The sequence below is a fragment of the Saccostrea echinata genome, unplaced genomic scaffold (genome assembly GCF_033153115.1).
Source record: "Saccostrea echinata isolate AGI-Se365-2 ecotype Australia unplaced genomic scaffold, CSIRO_AGI_Sech_v1 ptg000054l, whole genome shotgun sequence".
In the NCBI taxonomy this organism is placed as follows: domain Eukaryota; kingdom Metazoa; phylum Mollusca; class Bivalvia; order Ostreida; family Ostreidae; genus Saccostrea; species Saccostrea echinata.
Genome location: NW_026889803.1, coordinates 55,266,292 through 55,272,329, shown reverse-complemented (window position 1 = coordinate 55,272,329; position 6,038 = coordinate 55,266,292).

Here is a 6,038-nt window from a genome sequence, read left to right as displayed (position 1 = left end):
AACCAACAAATGTGTATTTTTACGTATACTTTTAGGACAAACTCTCAAAAACAAATGGAGCGGAGACCCACTCATATGGAAAAATTGTGTTATAGTATGAAGAAATGATCATTTTTGCCCTCTTTGGGGTGTGTATGCTATTTCATAGACGGTTGATATCAATTTTTGTGAGAATTTTGCAAATTGTGGAGATTTTATATATAGTATAAGTTAATTTAGATGAAATATCAAAGAGAATTTTGTTATAACTGAGATTTAATTTTTCACTTTCTTAATTGTTCGCCAATCTTTAAAGTTTTTATGCTGACTGACGTTTTACATACTAATTGTTAGGCCATTATTTACACACTGAATTGTCGACGGAGTTTTCCGTTATTTCCCGATCATGACAGGGAGCACACGGCGGGTGTGACCGGTCGGCAGGGGATGCTCACTCCTCCATGGCACCTGATCCCACCTCTGATGTTTAGAGGTCCGTGTTTGCTCTGCTCCTATTTTGTATTGTTTGATGGACTTTTGAGCTTGAATACTGTTCGTTATCTCCATATATTTCATTAGCACACCAGAGTCACAAAATGAACTAAACATTGTTTTACAGTGTTAAATCTGGTTTATGAAATGTAAACTATATATATAGTTTACGAAGCATAAACTATAATAAATGTAGTGAATCTATTTTTAACATTCCTTAACGGTAGTTTACCCTCCATCTATACTTAAAGCTGAAAACGACTCGTAAATAGGCATACCCCATATTAGTTTTACTATCTTCGATATCAGCACTGGATATACTTCGTTGCACCTGACTGCTTTCTTGTCACGGGTACCTGCGTGGAATGGACGACAAGTGTTCGTGCTGATGATCTTATATTACCTTTGTTTACATTTTATTGCAGTTAACGAGCGTTTGTGTTTGTTTGTATACTGCACTGACCTGTGCAACTGTTGTAAGTTTCTTTGGAATCTTTCGCTCCTACCGTAGAAGATGCATACAGTTATTATACCCCCGCTCCGAAGGAGAGGGGGGTATACTGTTTACCCTTGTGTGTCTGTCTGTTGTCTGTGTGTCTGTCCGTAACAAAATTTGGTCGCAGTTTTCTCAGCAACTATTCATCACAGATGCTTGAAATTTAAGCACACTCTTTGTTTAGGCATGCCATATGGTGAAATTCATATTTGTACGAATCCGATGTCAACTTCCTGTTTATCTGTGCGTCTGTCTGTACTATACATAACATATTTTGGTGGCAGTTTTCTCAGCAACTACGCATCGCAGATGCTTGAAATTTTAGCACACTCTTTGTTTAGGCATGCCATATGTTGGGATTTATTTTTGTACGAATCCGATGTTAACTTCCTGATTAGCACTGTGTCTGTCCATAACTGAACTTGTGTATTCACATCAGAGCGGGGGTATTATTAGTGAGCATTGGCTCACAGACTTCTTATTTTTGTCGCTACCGAGTGTTGTACCATAGCTTTGTAGCGTACGTCCGTCTACACAGGTGACAACTGATTACACTGAACAGTGACTAAGTGAATGGCTTATATAGGGTCCTCAGATATAACGACTAAATAAAAGAATGTAGCGTACAAATCCTTTTACGAATCGTGTTCAGCTGAAACAGTCAAAACAATTATTTGCAATTGCAAAACATGATTTATCTCATAAATACAGTTTCACTATTAGTTAACTATGGTTTACAATTTACTTTAAATTTTACGTTACGTTAACGAAAACATAGTTTATCTGATAAATATAGTTTCACGATTAGTGAATATAAGATTATCAACTCATAATTATGATTAATGAATGCAAAGCTTCCATTTCATAAGAAGTGCCATCTTGGATTGATTGATTGTATGTCGTTTTACGACACATTCGAGAATTTTTCACTCATAGAGATACGCCACCCTATGTCGGTGAAGTGCTTCAAATTTAGACCTACACTCGGCACTTAGGGCCATTAAGTAGTGAGCGTTCTTTATCGTGCCAACGCCTACCGTGATACGGGACCTCGGTTTTCAAGGTCTCATTCGAAAGGCCTGTGACTCTCACTTCTAGTGCCGGGCGCTTGGCGAAGAAACAGTCACTTCCTATATTTATGTCTTAGGTTTGACGCGGAACGGCGAACGAGAATCGAACCCGGGTCTTCCGATCACGAAGCGAACGCGCTACCATCTTGGAAAGAAAATCATTTCAAGGAAAAAAAAATGCAGTGCAATGAAGAAGTAATGGGACTTAAAGTGACGATCCTTACCTTTTTTTTTTAGGTTACCTGAGTCACTCAGGTGATTTATTATACCCCCGCTCCGGAGAAGAGGGGGTATACTGTTTTACTCTTGTGTGTCCGTCTCTCTGTCTAGCTGTCTGTGTGTCCGTGTGTCTGTCCGTAACAGATTTTCGTCGAAGTTTTCTCAGCAACTACTCATCACAGATGATTGAAATTTTAGCACACTCTTTGTTTAGGCATGCCATATGGTGGGATTCATTTTTGTGCGAATCCGATGTTAACTTCCTGTTTATCCGTGCGTCTGTCCGTTCCATACATAACAGATTTTGGTCGTAGTTTTCTCAGCAATTACTTATCGCAGATGCTTGAAAGTTTAGCACACTCTTTGTTTAGGCATGTCATATGGTGGGATACATTTTTGTGAGAATACGATGTCAAGCTCCTGTTTATCAGTGCGTCTGTCGTACCATACATAACAAATTTTGGTCGCAGTTTTCTCAGCAACTATTCATCGCAGTTGCTAGAAGTTTTATCACACTCTTTGTTAAGACATGCCATATGGTGGGATTAATGTTTGTACGAAACTGATGTCAACTTCCTTTTTATCTGACCGTACCAAATATAGCAAATTTTGGTCGCAGTTTTCTCAGCATCTATTTATCGCAGATGCTTGAGAGTTTAGCACACTCTTCGTTTAGGCATATCATATGGTGGAATTTATTTTTGTACGAATCTGATGTCAACTTCCTGTTTATCCCTGTGTCTGTCCATAAATGAACTTGTGTATTTACATCAGAGTGGGGGTATTATTAGTGAGCATTGGCTCACAGACTTCTTGTTGCTATCTGTTTCTGTCCGTCGTCGTCCGTCGGTCGTAACCTTTTGAACATTTTCAACTTCTTTTGAACAGCTGAACCAATTTCAACCAATTTTGACATATAGCATCTATGAGTGAAAGGGTACAGAATTGTGAATTTCACGTCCCTGTCCTCTGTAGCCTGAAGGGTTGGACTGAAACCGTTTAAATTAGTGCTATCTTTAAAAAATATTCTTTACTCCTGCACATCAAGCAGTCAAACTGTTGGCATGATTGTAATAAGCATTGAACCCATCTACCAAAATTATGAAATTCATGACCCAAGGATCAGCGGTTCTGGAGTTAGGGCGGGGCTCTAATGATCATATAGTGAAAATGCATAAGTTCTTTAAAAATCTTCTTTTCTCCCCTGTATATTCAGCAGATAAACTAGGTGCATGGCTGTGATGAGCAAGGATGTCTCTTCCAATATTGTGAAATTTGTGGCCCCTGGATCATGGGCTCTTGTGTTAGGACGGGGCTCGATTATATAGTGAAAATGCATTAACTCTTTGAAGATCTTTTTCTCTGCTCCTGGGTATTTAGTATATAAACTAAGAGCATAATTATGATGAGGAAGGATGCTTCTTCCAAAATTGTGAAATTATGAGCAAGGGTGCTTCTTTCTAAAGTGTGAATTTCATGACCCCTGGGTCAGGGGTTCTGGTATTATAGCAGGGCTCTTTTGATCAGATATTGAAAATGCATAAATTCTTTAAATATCTTCTCTGTCCCTGGGAATTAAGCAAACTTATTGCATGGTTATGATGAGCAAGGATACCTTTCCCAAAATTATGAAATTCATAGCCCCTTGGTCAGGGGTTTTGGTGTAAGAGCGGGACTCTATTGAATATATCGTTAAAATTGCATATATCTTAGAAAAACATCTCTGCCCCTGGGTATTTAGCAAACATACTCAGTGCATGGTTATGATGAACAAGGGTGCCTCTTCCAAAATTGTAAATTTCTCGGCCCTGGGTCTAGGGCCTCTGGTATTTGGGCGGGTCTCCGTTGATTATATGGTGAAAATACATTAATTCTTTGAAAATCTTCTTCTCTGCTCCAGGTTACTAAGCAAACAAAGTGCATAGTTATTGTGAGCAAGTGTGCCTCTCCCAAAATCGTAAATTTCATGGCCCTTGGGTAAGGGGTTCTGGTGTTAGGGCGGGGCTGTATTGAATCTATAGTGAAAATGCACTCTCTGCTCCTGGGGATCTAGAAACAGAGTACAAGGTTATAATAAGCAAGGGTATTTTTACCAGATTTTGGAAATTTTGTACCATTTGGTCAAGTGTTCTGATGCTGGACAGGCTTCTATTAATTTGTAGTCTATCGAGGAAATTTATTCCCTTTGCTATTTATCTATGATAATTAATCACTGTAAATAATCTAATTGAAAGTCATTTAAATAAAAGAATTATACAAGAATTTTTAATATATATAATACAAAAAGTACTTTCATAGTTTTTAATGGTCAGGTAGATTGTACATGTAAATAAAAAGATAGACAAAGAGACAAAAATACTTTATCTTTGTACATTAAATGTTTTTTCCAAGAACAAGAGAGGCCAGTGTGAGAGGGAATGAGATTGGTTTTCTAATAGTACTCAAGCACTGTCTATTATTCTGTTTTGTCAGAATGGTGATAGTGACAAATGGGGGCAAGTAGAGGCAAGTAAATAGATTTGTTGCTGAGTACTAGACTAAATATTTTGTTTCCTGATCATCCCATTTCTCTTGCTTTTGGGCAACATAGCTTCATCTACCAGTTTATTATGTCCCTCCGCAAACGAAGTTTAGGGGTGTATATTGGATTCAATATGTCCGTCTGTCTGCCCGTCTACTAGTATCTGTAGATTTGATTTTGTCCGGACAAGTTCTTGGAGACTACTGCATGGATTTGTCTGAAAATTTGTACAGTCATTACTCATCATATAAAGATGTGCACCTGCTATTTTCATCATGATTGATAGTTTCATCATTCTTTATTTTACAGGTTTTTTTTTCATTTTTATGCTTTGTCATTTTGGGTTCATGTAGATTTGAAACATAAAATCAAAAAACTGCCAGTTGGTACATCTGTAGAAAAATGTGAATTGCAGCTTAAAACCAGGTCATTAAAACTTTAAAAATCACCAAGTATAAAGAAGGTTTTAAGCTAGATTAGTCCCTACAAATGTAAGAGTTGTACTGTAACTTTATTTTTAAAAAAATGTTGCATCAAGAAAATACAGGGTTTTTTCATTATATACAGCTTTATAACAAATAAAAAATTCTTTGTTTTTAACAGTAATGACATAAATATGAAATATATGGAGATAACGAACAGTATTCATGCTCAAAAGTCCATTAAACATTACAAAATAGGTGCAGAGCAAACACGGACCTCCAAAACATCAGAGGTGGGATCAGGTGCCATGGAGGAGTGAGCATCCCCTGCCGACCGGTCACACCCGCCGTGTGCTCCTTGTCATGATCGGGAAATAACGGAAAACTCCGTCGACAATTCAGTGTGTAAATAATGGCCTAACAATTAGTATGAAAAACGTCAGTCAGCATTTGACTCAATGATAAATTGTATTTGCTGACAAGGTCATTGTATCGACCATAGAACTCACGAAATGATGACTTTAAACGAGACTGCTGATATTCTTGTTTCATCAACTTGTTTGTCAATAATTTACCTCGTTTTAGAAATTGTACATACGTAGAGCATGCTCTTGCGTATCGAATCAACTGAGAGATATAAACCCCGTATGCAGGTGATGAAGGTATATTGCTGCATAAGTAAGGGAAGTTGACGATTGAAAAGTTAAAGTCATCACGTTTATCATAAATCTTGGTTGTTAGATTACCATTAACGTCTTTTTCAAGTAAAATGTCCAATTATGAAACAGATGTGTCAGTATGCAATTGTATGTATACTGTTCTACGAAAATGTAGATTTA